The sequence below is a fragment of the Pituophis catenifer genome, unplaced genomic scaffold (genome assembly GCF_029215685.1).
Source record: "Pituophis catenifer annectens isolate HBS135680 unplaced genomic scaffold, rPitCat1.0.hap2 SCAF_3, whole genome shotgun sequence".
Lineage (NCBI taxonomy): Eukaryota > Metazoa > Chordata > Lepidosauria > Squamata > Colubridae > Pituophis > Pituophis catenifer.
In genome coordinates, this window is record NW_027256883.1 from 127,863,228 (window position 1) to 127,876,500 (window position 13,273).

Genomic DNA, 13,273 nt, shown 5'->3' on the forward strand with positions numbered 1-13,273 from the left:
CGAGAGAATTAAAATAATTGTATGAATTACAATGTAGAATCTCTCAAGGTCCCCTTGAAGAATTCAGTTCTGTGATTCTAAATGCTTTCCCACATACAGATTTGCACATGCTTTGCCAAAGGATGTGAGCCAGTACAGGTGCCTGTCTCCAAAAGAACTAAAAAGCAGATTTATGCAATCAATAATCAGAAGAACATGTCAGAACACACTAGCATAAAACCCAAAATTGGTGCAGTTTCTGATTGAATATTATGATGCCAATTTATGACAATCAAGTAACTTTATGAGCATTTGTTTAGTGACCTTTCAAAGTTAAGACACCACTGAATAAAGTCATTTATGACTGTCCTCATACCTACATCTGTCGCAGCATCCCTTGGGTGATTTGATCAAAATTTGGGGACTTGGCAACTTATTTATTCAACTTTATTTATAATGGTTTCAAGAACCCAGAATATGAGCCTTGGTGGCTCAATGGTTAGAGTGCAATACTGCAGGCTACTTCCGTTGACTGCTGGCTGCCTGCAATTTGGCAGTTCGAATCTCAACAGGCTCAAAGTTGACTTAGCCTTCCATCCTTCCAAGGTGGGTAAAATGAGGACCCAGATTGTTTGGGGGCAATATTCTGACTCTGTAAACTGCTTAGAGAGGGCTGTAAAAACACTATGAAGCAGTATATAAAGTCTAAGTGCTATTGCTATTATAATTTGAACCTTCTCAACTGGCTTATGACAAGCAAAGTAAGTGGGTGAACTTGGATTCATTTAATAACTGCAGGAAAAAGGTTGTCAAATTGGGTGTGACTCACTTAATGACCGCTTCACTTAGCAATGGAAGTTCAGGTCCCAGTTATGATTGTAAGTTGAGCTCTTTCTGTATATGATGCAACATGAAAGTACAACTTCAATTTTAATTCATAGACATTTTCCCTTAATTTCATCCTGACACAAGCCTATTCATTTCTGATTATTTGATGTTTTGGGGGTTTGTCAGTGCTGTTCTTAATTTTTTGAGTCAAGTCTAGTTGAAACTATTTCAAAGAGGTGCCAATTTTATATCACAACTACACAGGCCTCTACAACTACCCACAAATGAAAGGAAAAGGGCAACACATGCATAGCAACATGTGTCTAAGCCCCATACTGACATACTTGCATCCCAACATTTGGTGCACATATGTAGGTCACTGGGCTTATATGATGATGTATGTTTTGACACTTACGACATCACAGTTTATAGATATATTTTTTATTGTTTTAGATTTTTTTTAATGATTATGACAATGATGACCTGGCATAAACACTTTATCTAGTCAGTTTAGGAATTGTTGCTTGATCCTAAAATCAAATGGCTCTTTTAAAGTGTATATGCATTTGTGGGCAAGAGTCCATTTCATTAATGCATCATAATAAATACAAATAACATGATAATAATGTTCCAGTGATCATACACATTGAAGTGCCAAAGAAGCAAAACATCTGTAAAAGATGAAAATATGTGGCAAAAAATAAAAAAGGAAAGCTTTATATGATTTACCATATTTTTCAGAGTATAAGATGCACCTTTTCCCCCCCTAAAAGGGGGTGGAAATTTAGGTGCATCTTATACACCGAATGTAGCCCTGCCCACCCACTGGCCCCCACCCTTTGGCCTCTGCCTCGCAGCAGTTACCTCCTAGCAAGCAAACAGCAAGAAAAAACAGCTCTTTCAGCTTCAGCACAGCCTAATTAGCACAAGTTGATTGGATTGGCCTCCCGACTCTCAGCTGATTTGCTCTCAGCTGTTTTGCGCAGGGCTCTGCTGCTTGCTGCAAAGAGGTAAATTGCTGGAGCAGATTATTTTTTCCCTTGTGCTAATCAAGCTATGCTGAAAACGAAACTGAAAGTAAAGCAGGCTGTTTGCTGCAAAGAGGCAAAATTGCTCAGAGGCAGAGGGAGATTTCTTATTCTTCTTTTCCTCACCAAAAAAGGTAGGTGCATCTTATACGCCAAAAAATACAGTATATGAGGTTGAAATCCTAAAGCTGATCTATATTGTATGGATATAGACATCTATATGGATCAGAGGTGGTATTCAGCTGGTTCGGACTGGTTCGGGCGAACTGGTAGCTGCAGGTGGGCCCGCCCACGCCCACGCCCACGCCCACCCATCCCGGTGTAATGTCGTCCTATTTATCCACATTTTCGAGGCCAGCCACATGCACGGAAGGTGCACGTGTGAGCAAAGCGTACGCATGGAAGGTGTGAGCACATGCATGGAAGGCGTGCGCATGAAATGTGTGTGTGCACGTGCGGCGAACCAATGGCAAGAATATGTGAAACCCACCACTGATATGGATGTCTAACCAATTTTGTGAAATCCTTCTGTTCTAATTACAGTTAGCATTCATGAACTTTTAGTAAAATAATAATAAACAAATAAAGATGATTAAAAGATTTTGCTCCAGCTCAAGAAAAATATTGGGTGGATGAATATTGTTGACTGTATGAGAAAAATAACTAAGACTTCCAATAGAATAGAATAGAATTTTTATTGGCCAAGTATGATTGGACACACAAGGAATTTGTCTTGGTGCATACTCTCTCAGTGTACATAAAAGAAAAGATACGTTCATCAAGAATCATAAGGTACAACACTTAATGATAGTCATAGGGAAACAGTCAATATAAATTGTAAGGATACAAGCAACAAAATTACAGTCATACAGTCATAAGTGGAAGGACATGGGTGGTGGGAACGATGAGAAGATTAATAGTAGTGCAATAATCTAACTTCAGCAAAAGTGCTCACATATGCAAAGTAAAGTAAAAATAGAGGTAAACATTCCCTCAAGTGAAGTTCAACTTTTGATGTGTCTATGCAGTTGAGTTGGCAACTGTACAGAAGTCCATATAATCATCAGGAATCAAAGAATTTAAAAAAGAGAGGGATATTTTTTTTTTATTTTTTTTTAATTTGATTTATATGCCGCCCTTCTCCGGAGACTCAGGGCGGCTTACAATGCGTTAAGCAATAGCCTTCATTCTTTTGTACATTTTATACAAAGTCAGCTTATTGCCCCCACAAACTGGGTCCTCATTTCACCTACCTTAGAAAGGATGGAAGGCTGAGTCAACCTTGAGCCTTGGAGAGATTCGAACCAGCAGAAATTGCAGGCAGCTGTGTTAATAACAGGGTGCACTAAACCCCTGTACTATCAAGGCTCTTAATCATTTAAACAATTATTATTACAACACTTTCTTAATTTTCTTCATAGTTCATTCAAGATGGTTCACCTAAACTGACACCTCCAGCGTTTGCTAAAAACAGTTTCCCAAGTGATTTTGCCACATCAAATTTCACTGGTTTGATCAAAAAGGGGTTTTTGCCTCAAAATAGCTTGAGAAATATGTTCAGCCCTCAGCTGAATAGGTTCTGCTTGGGAAGGCAGCTCCATCTAAAGTCTGTTTAAAAATGAAGAGCTCCTAAGAAGGATGAGAAAAGCACTTAGTCACTGTCTATATATCAGTACATTTTATATTCGCATTAGTATATTAGTACTAATATATAAATTAGCATGTCAAGATGTGGATATTTAAGATTTATTTTCTTTGGGGGGGTAATCATGCTTCATGTCTGCCTCAACATTCATATCAGAATTGCAATTTTCTGTTCATCAAGGATTCATACTTTTTCTTATATATTCCTTCAATACATAGTTTGGTTATATTTTACTTTAAAAATGAGGAACCTGTAATTTTCCAGATGCTGCTGAATCCTAGTTCTAGGATTCCTCTATCCCTCATTATTGGATATATTAGTTGGTAGAAATTACTGGAAGCTATTTTTTTCCAACCTCAGAAGGGCCATAGATGTCCTCCATCTTTTTTCTACTTTATTTTCATCATTGGAAAACTTTGTGGACTATATAGGAACATATATGATTCCTTCCAGTATCGATATGCTACAGAAACCCAGAATGCAAATTCTTCCTCCCAGTTTAAAATATTTCTCTCCACTGTGTTCTGGGTAATTCAGCAATGAAATGTTCACCTTTTGTCTATCAGTGTCAATGTACCGTGATACAAAAACCACATCCATTCACCTCTAAAATATGAAGACAAGGAAAAGTTTATTGTATGCTGTTATTTTTTCCCCCAAGTTTTGTATTTTTTTATTATTTTTTTTACAAATGTATCAATGTGTGAACAGTGTGGCACCTGGGTATCATGGATTCTAATACAAATAGAACTAATAAGATTAATCATAATTATTACATTCAATCAACTTATATATTTCTAATAATAATACACATTTATACTAAGTTACCATCTATCATTATTCAATTCCATATTTTCTCATTATTGCTTTTATTTTATTATATAAGAGTGTATACACTAATATTCCCCCTCTCTTATTTCTCTCTTATTCTAACTTTTAATCATATAACTCTTTATTAAAAAACATTTTCTTTCTATCCTATCTAACTTTCTAAAAAAAGAAAAGAAAGAGAAAAAGAAAAGAAAATCAGAACAACAAAAAAGAGAAATCATCTATCCAACGTCTCTTGCCCGCTTCAATACTTTAATTGCTATGCTTTTTTTGACTTGCCTCCCATATTCCTCTCTTGGATCTTTATCTCTGTATGTATCTACTTCTTGGCTGTTCAATTTAGTTGTAACTGGAGACAGTTAAAAAATAATAATAACAGTATACGAAAGAAACGTATACTGTTATTATTATTTTTTTTACTGTGTCCAAATATGAGATTCCTGTCTATTTTCTAGTATTGCTAAAGTGTAATAAATGAAAGTGAGCTGAAGTTAAGAGGACTGTAGATATTTTAAGACATTATAAATGCAGTTTCATCCCTTATGTGATCTAGATTCTAAGGCCTAACATAGTTATGTGGTTATATTATGTACATCCATCGGATTATTGAATGATGCGAGTTTTCTATCTGTTACTACCTGGGTAGGAACGTTATTTAAGTCTCCTAATTCCAGGTACAGGAACATTTGTAAGAAAAGAAATTTTTGTTGTGACTTCAGTGATCAGTATCAGAATTTTCTGCATACAATATTTTCCAAGTAATGAATATGGGCACAACTCAACAGTGGCTGTTTCAATTTGCTTTTATCAAAAGAATTGTACTATGAGGACCTGCCTTCCAGTTGTAACGAGAAGTGAAATAACTGACCTAGAAACAGGAACAATGAATTAGGCATCCACAGGGAGGCAAATGGCAAAATCTGTCTGATGAAGCCATCACACTGATGCTGTGACTGATGTATTTGCGTTGGATGTCAGGGCACAAGTGTGTAATTGTGGCATTTGCGTGGAGAGGTGATGGCCCATGTGTCATTATTTTAGTGTATTGAGATTTGCCGAGGACACCGCTGAAAAAACAACTTCATTTTCATGAAATATAAAGGTAGGTTGCATGCCCTTTATCAAATGAGCATGACATCAAAATGCCTAATAAGAATAAAGCAGAAAAGGGATCGTCAGGCTGTAATTGAAAGAATATAAAGATGTCTACAAAGTTGGGCAGAAGACAACAGGCAGAATAAAATAAAATAAAAAAAGAAATAAAACCTTTAAAAAATTAAAAAAAACATTAAAAATCAGAAATATGTATTCAGTATATAAAACATAAATATATTTAAAAAATGTAACAACAGTGTCCACAAAAGCTGTTGTTGCTGTTTTGAAAACAGTCTTGCATTGCGGTTGACCTCTTTGAGGGTATGCATAGGATGTCACAATTTACGGCCTGTCCAGAGCCATGGTGCTACAGTGGTTAGAATGCAGTATTGCAGCCTAATTCTGCCGACTGTCAGCAGTTCAGTTCTCACCAGCTCAAGGTTGACTCAGCATTCCATCCTTCCGAAGTAGGTAAAACAAGGACCCAGATTGTTTGGGGGCAATATTCTGACTCTGTAAACTGCTTAGAGAGGGCTGTAAAAGCACTATGAAGCGGTATATAAGCCTAAATTCTATTGCTATTGCTATTACCGAAAAGGGATGGAGCTTGCATCACACTACCTCCATATTTTTGATCTGATCCCATTTCTCTCTCCACAAATATTCTTCAGAACCTCTGAATATCTTCTTTCTTGAGCTGAGCTAACTGATTTAAAGTGAGATTTCAGTCATAGATTGAGAGTAAGACACAAGGCTTATCCTTCCTGTACAGACAAGGCAAATTTAGCTTTCTTTCAGTCAGTCACATATCACATAAATATGGGGCTGTTCTTTCATAGTGTTAGGTTTAGAATATGGGTAGTCCTTGACTTACAACCGTTTAAAGTTGTGGTGGACTCCTCCCAAAAAGGTACATACAACCTATGTAAGTTGAAACCATTCAATGTTCCAACAGCTGCCCATCCATCACATGATCACAATTTGGTCACTTAACAACTTGGCTATTTATGGCTATTTGCAGCATCCCCTCTTCACATAACCATGATTTATAATGGGTTTTGTTTTGTTTTTTGCCAGAAACCAGTGTTCACTTTTGGTTTCCAGCAGAAAAACCGCCCATTGTGGACAATGGATTTGCTGAAAGACTGCAGATTCATTTAATAATCATAGTGATTTGCTTAATGACTGCCACAAAAAAGTGGGTTGATCATGTCATGTCCTACTTAACAACCAGTTGGACTTACAACTGTAGTTCTGGGTTCTATTACAGTTGTAAGTTGAGAACTACCTCTGTTATGAATATCAGAGAATAATTGTGAATAGTTAATTAAGGAAATAGCTACCTTGTGGGTCAATTTCTGATCTTTGGAAGAAAGTGCAGCAAAGGAATCAATTTTAGAATTTACATGTTTAATTCAGTCTCAGATGTCTGCTAGGTGGGATCTAAAATATTGATATAGTGGCCGTGATTTCATGATCAAAGGTTTGCCCCTTTTTTCCTGTTGTTATTTTAACAATTTTTTATATCTCTTTCCTTCCCCTCCAGGGCTAATGTAACATCAAATAAATTGAAATATAGGTTTGAATAAAGAATCTGAAGATTAGCAGGAAGATGGCTTCCAGAAGGAAGAAACAAGCTAGGAATAAGAGGAAGATGGGCATAAATTCCACTGGTCATAAATAAATTGTGTGGCAAAAATTTATCTGAGAAACCACTGATAAGATTAATAGTCAAAGCGCAAAAGGCAAGTATTTCCCACAATGACAAGTTCAGTTGATTCCAGTCCCTATTTCAGGGCGCTCTTTCTTCAGAACTGCAATACAATCTGAATCTGTTTCTGAGACATTATAATAAAACATAATATAAGAAGTATATTAGCTTCACTGTTCAATCTATGACCTTGGACACTCATGCTGTGATTAATTTCCTGAAAACCTCAATGGTTGCACATTAACTCTTGTTTACTCATTTATAAATATGTTTCGCTCAACTGATTCTCTGTCAGAAAGCAAGAAATTTGGATATTTTTTTTTTAAAGTTACCTAGCTGACTGAAAACAAAGCAAAACACAGATAAATGTACTCATCCTTTATGATCAGAGCGTATTCAGGAAAATAAATGACTTTTACAGATGCTGAAGACAAGACAGTGTTTAATGTAGACTATGAAACAGCTTCAACCGCAACAACACACGAGCACACAATAGATACAAACTTAAGGTAAACCGCTCCAAACTCGATTGCAGAAAATATGACTTCAGCAACAGAGTAGTCAATGCCTGGAATGCTCTACCTAACTCTGTGGTGTCTTCCCCAAACCCCCAAAACTTTAACCTTAGACTGTCTACAGTCAACCTCACCCCATTCCTAAGAGGTCTTTAAGGGGCATGCATAAGCGCACCAGCGTACCTACCATCCCTGTCCTAATGTTCCCTTTTATTTGTATCCATCTCATGTATTCATAACTATGTCTATACTTATATCTGTTATCTAATCCATGCTTGATGAAATAAATAAATAAATAAAATAAACATATTGGCCTTTTTTATCCCTTTTGGAAGTATCTTCCTCCCTTCCTCTTCCTATTTTGTTCTCCTTTTTTTTATTATCACTCCACTGCAGTTTTGCTGCCATTGGATTGATACCAACATAGCCTGAATGCTTGTGGTTGTTTTTCCATCTTGGTATTTTCCATCTTATCAAGCTTCAATAAGCAAGGTTTGACCCTAGATGACATTATTATTATGGTTGGTTGCACAGCCAGCCAGATGTTTAGCCTGTATTTGGCATTTTTATCCACCTGTTGAGTCCTTCCCAATGACATGGGATAGGCAGATCTTGTTTAATAATAAAGGTTTTGATGTTTCCAAAGCTGCCTTTTGCAATTGATGGATAGTGATTTTCTCAATGCTGATGATGTTCAAATGGTGCTCTAGATGTTTTTTTGGGATTGCACCCAAGATGCCTATTACTATTGGTACGATCTTTGATTTCTTTTGATGTAGTTGTTCTACTTGTGGGTCTTTATATACTGTGATTTTCTCCAGTTCTTTCTCTTTTGTTCTGCTGTCTCCAGGTACTGCCACATCCACTATCCAGACTTAATTTTTGTCTTTCTTATAGAACAATTGTTATGTCTGAGGTGTTATATGGCAGGTTGAATTCTGTTTGAATTCTGAAATCCCAGAACACGTTAGTCTCTTCATTTTCTGTTACTTTGTCTATTTTGTGGCCTCACCAGTACTTTCTTTTAGGCAAATGGTATTTCTTGCAAGTCTCCCAATGCATTTTCCCTGTTAACTAGTAGTAATAGTGGAAATAGCAGCTGTAACAGTAGTATGTGCAAAATAAAGGTAAAGTCTCCTTAGAATTGAGTTTAACACTTGGTGACAACATAAACAAGTCTCTTTCTCTTTGTTGGCAAAAATACCCAAATGGTTTGACTTTATTTTCTTCCAGGGGATGTCAAAGTTATGACTTTCTCACATTTTCTCAACCAAGTAGTAACAAAATTTGACCCTGACCAGCCGAACTCAGCTAGATGCATCTGTACAAGTGTATTTTCCAATTTATGTAGCTGCCATGTTAAGGAATTTGGAGGGGCAATTTGGAAATGCATATTTGGCAAAGACTATTTGAACAACAGCTCCCACTATCCTCAGCGGCATGGATCCATAGATACTTGAAAGTTCATCTGAGTTTCTATTCTTTTTATTGTCTTTTCTCTTATTTGTCTGATGCCTAGGTAGATGGAAAAAGGGGAAGATGGGGAAAAGAGAAAAAGTGTTAGTATAAAAGTGTACATGAATGACAAAACAGATGTAATTATTAAACAAAAAAGAAATGAAGATATATGTAAATAGAAAATCGAGGCTGCTCCAATACCATTCTAGATTAAATTGAAAATGGATACAACAAAGGAGTGGGAAAGGAGAGAGGAATAGAGAGAGGGAAGGAGGGGAGAAGAGACAAAAGGAGTGAGAGGGATAGAAGAGAAGAAAAAGGAGGGGAAGAAAAGGGAGGGGAAAGAAGAGTAGGAGACAGGGTTAGAAAGGGAGGAAGAAGAGAGGAACAGGGGAAGGGGAGGGGAAGTAGAAGGGGAGGGGAGGAGGAATGAAGAAAGTAGAAAGGGACAGAAGAAGAAAGAGGAGGAAAGAAGAAGAGGAAAGGTCGTGGTAAAACAAAGAAGAGGAAATGGTAAAAGAGCAGCCCCGAACAAATAAAAATGAAAGTTAAAGGATAAGATGAATGATCAATGATTAATGATGGATAAGAGACTGTATACTTAAATATGTTTATGAGAAATAAAAATAAAAAAAATATGCAAAAAAAAGAGTTGTGTTCTGCTTACTGCTGTTTTGTGAAGAAGGACATGTATCTGTGAAAAGCTGAGGTCTACAAAATCATCATCTGTAACGTTTTTTCCCTTTAACACCCCCTCCCCAATTTAAAATATTTAATTTGCTTCCCCAGGTGTTCAAAGTAGCAACGTGATGACTTTGATCCACACTCCATTAGCGGAAATTAGTTCTCACTTAAATCAATGGAATAAATTAGTCATGATTCCATAGACAAGGCTCCCTGACTTCAATGTAGATGTACGCCAACCAACTGATGGAACCAATCAAATTGTTACAACAACAGCCCCTAGACCACTAAATCCACTTGTTCAGGTTAAAAATAGGCTTTCATGCCCAGCAGATGGGCTTCCTCTTATGTGGAAGAGGTAGGCAGTTTCAAACCCTAAAGTTCTAAGGTATAAATCCAACTTGCTACTCCAAGTTCTCCTTCTTTACCATTAGGGGATGGATCTCAAGCCATAAATAGAAGCAGAAGGATTGTAAAGCTGAGTTATAATGCTTTGGAATGAGTATCCATGTACCAATTTATGCGCATGTTATGTGGCAGACAGCCCTTTAAAAACAGTGCAGCCTCATCGCACCTGGTTTGCCATGCAAAATGTTCCTCTGGAGATCTACTCAAGAGAGATCTTTCTCTAAGAGGGCTCTCTCTGGTGAGTCATTTGCATATTTCACTGTTGTTTTCTTCCGCTAATTAGACGATTCAAAGAATGAGCAGAAAGAATCCCGTCTACCAACAGAAAAAGGAAGATTATAGCAAGCCTTCTGTCTGTGAAATGAACGGCATTTTATGCAAGATCTTTGCATTTTGCTTTATGATTATATTGCAAAACGGACTAAAAGGATTATCTGGTTGGAAGGAAGAAAAGACACCCTGTCCTGATTAATGGGAGTGTCTAAAGAGCTCAGTTATTAAAAGGCCTACAAAGGTACAATCAAAATTGTGCTAATAAATAACCACACAATAGAAGTGGCTCTAATGCACTCCCTTAAACAAAAAAACAAAAAAAAATCATTTTAGTACAAAATTAAAGAGCAGTAAATGCACTGCAGCACTGAATTATAATGCTATCAAAAGTGATTATGACATTTATAATTAAAACGCAGGAGAGATCATAAATGAAAAAGAAAATGGTCTAGCTACAGTTTCTAAAAAGGAAATAGAGAGAAAACTGTTTTACATGCTCAGAGGTAAATTCATGCCTGAGGAAAAACAGCTTTGATAAAACTGCATGTTATATAAGCTGATTGTAAGGCAATGTAAAATATAGTATCAGACATATTTTTACATTATACCTTCAATTATCTGACTGTTTGCATTCGGGAAACTGAAATGCAAAGGAAATCATGCTAATGATTATTTTATGCTGTACTGGAAATTGTATATTCCAGTTTCATTTAAATACCAAGCCAACCCCTGTCTTCCAGTATGCACATATTAGTCAATGAAAATGATTTATGGGAGTCTGCATAATAAATTCATTTTAATGCTGTTGGCTAGAACTGTACAGAATAGAATTTAATTTCAGGTGTCAGGTAGAAAATGGTGCAGATATGTTTCATCCTCTTTCCCTCACATTTGAAGGCAAACCAAATAATCAGACTTGGCTCTATAATGACAAACAGAAGGCAATCGACACAACTGAAATGAAGATATGTAGGAATTCAGCCCTGGAACCTGGTATTCACATTTGATAATTAAATATTTACAGGGAAAAACAAGTCATGGTACTTTGTAGAAATGGAGACTTAACTAACACTCAGTGTCCAACCCTCTCCTCTTCCATCCATGAGGGTGTCCAACCCTCTCCTCTTCCATCCATGAGCCAAAATCTCAGAGGGGGAGGGTATGGAAATAACATATATAGACACAGAAAAACTGAAAGGGGGAAGAAAGAAAAGGAACTTGGAAATGTCAAAATGGATGTTTGAAGATAGAACTGAAGACTGAAACTGTAAAATGTGTTTTTTAAAAAAACACAATTCATTGGATCATACTCTGCCTTGGTGTTTACTTCAACACCTCAAGGCAGCTTAAACAATAAGAAACACAGAGAATAAAAAAGATCAAAATGAAAGCCATTAAAATCAAAATCAAAGTAGAAATACATTATTAAAGACTGTTAAAAGCTTGGCAGAAGAGATCTCCTTTGATCACTTTTATAAAGGCTAGGAGAGGGCATCAAAACCTTTGCCTTAGACACAGAATTCCACAGCCTAGAAACCATGCAGAATAAGTACTTTTCCTATGCACTTAACAGTTCAGCTTCTAGCAACAGGGTCTTCTTCAGATGTAACTCATGAGAAGCAAGAACTGATTGTAAAAGGGGCTCAGAATAATGATACTCATGGATGGGTTCTGGCAGGATTCAGAATTTTCATTATTGCACCTCAGAAGTTACAGAGAACGTGGCAATCATGATGTAACAAGAATGGTGTGATTGAGTTAGGACAAGGCTACTTATGTGGTCTCCTCTCCTCTCTGTACAAATAATCCAATCACACTATTAACATCTCAGCTGGGCTATCCAAAACCCTATCCAGAACAGAAAACTCAGTGGGACAATGTTCTAAACTTTGCTTGGTTATGGGCAGTTAAGCGAATGCAGAGAGAAGATAAATATTCATTTTGTGACATAAAAACCCAAACAAAATTATTTTGTCTATTGCCCCCACCCCATCTTGCACTGAAGACTCCAATCTATGCTGTTACCAAATACACACACACACACACACAGAGAGAGAGAGAGAGAGAGAGAGAGAGAGAGAGAGAGAGAGAGAGAGAGAGAGAGAGAGAGAGAGAGAGAGAGAGAGATTAACACATTGAACAACATCCTGAATAGGGAGGCTTTATTTCATAGTGCCATAAATATTTGGGGCATCATCCCTCCCCCCCACTCCCCAGCAATAAGCTAAGTTAAAGTAATTTATCTCTGGTTTAAAAATATTATGTATCTTGTTTAATCGTTGCTTAGCTATGATGAATTTATTCAGATGACCCAAAGCATGCAGGGTGTCATTGAAATTTCATAGATAAAAATTATGGTGAATGAAATATAGCAGATCAGTAGTAGCACATTTTCCTGATTTATAATGTAGCCAAGGACTGCACCAAAAGCAGTTGCAACTTCTATTTCTATTAACTCCATTTTGCCACAGCAATATGAGCATTTATTTTTATATCTTCTCCTTGGGAGGGGGGGAGAGAGGGAGTGGGAGTGGGAGGGAGAGGGAGAGGGAGAGGGAGGGAGGGAGGGAGGGAGGGAGAGAAAGAGAGAGAGAGAGAGAGAGAGAGAGAGAGAGCTCTTATTAGCTTTCCTGAACTCATTATTACTTCAGATGAAGAATTTTACCTTAAGTTTAATTTTTGCACAAACTTTGAAACTGCTCAGTCAACAGTTCTTGTTATTTTAGAAATCAATTTAAGTCTAGTGAAGAAGTTATGAAGTACATCACTCAAACTGAAACCTTGACCTTCTCTTATTATTATAACAGAACAAGAAAAT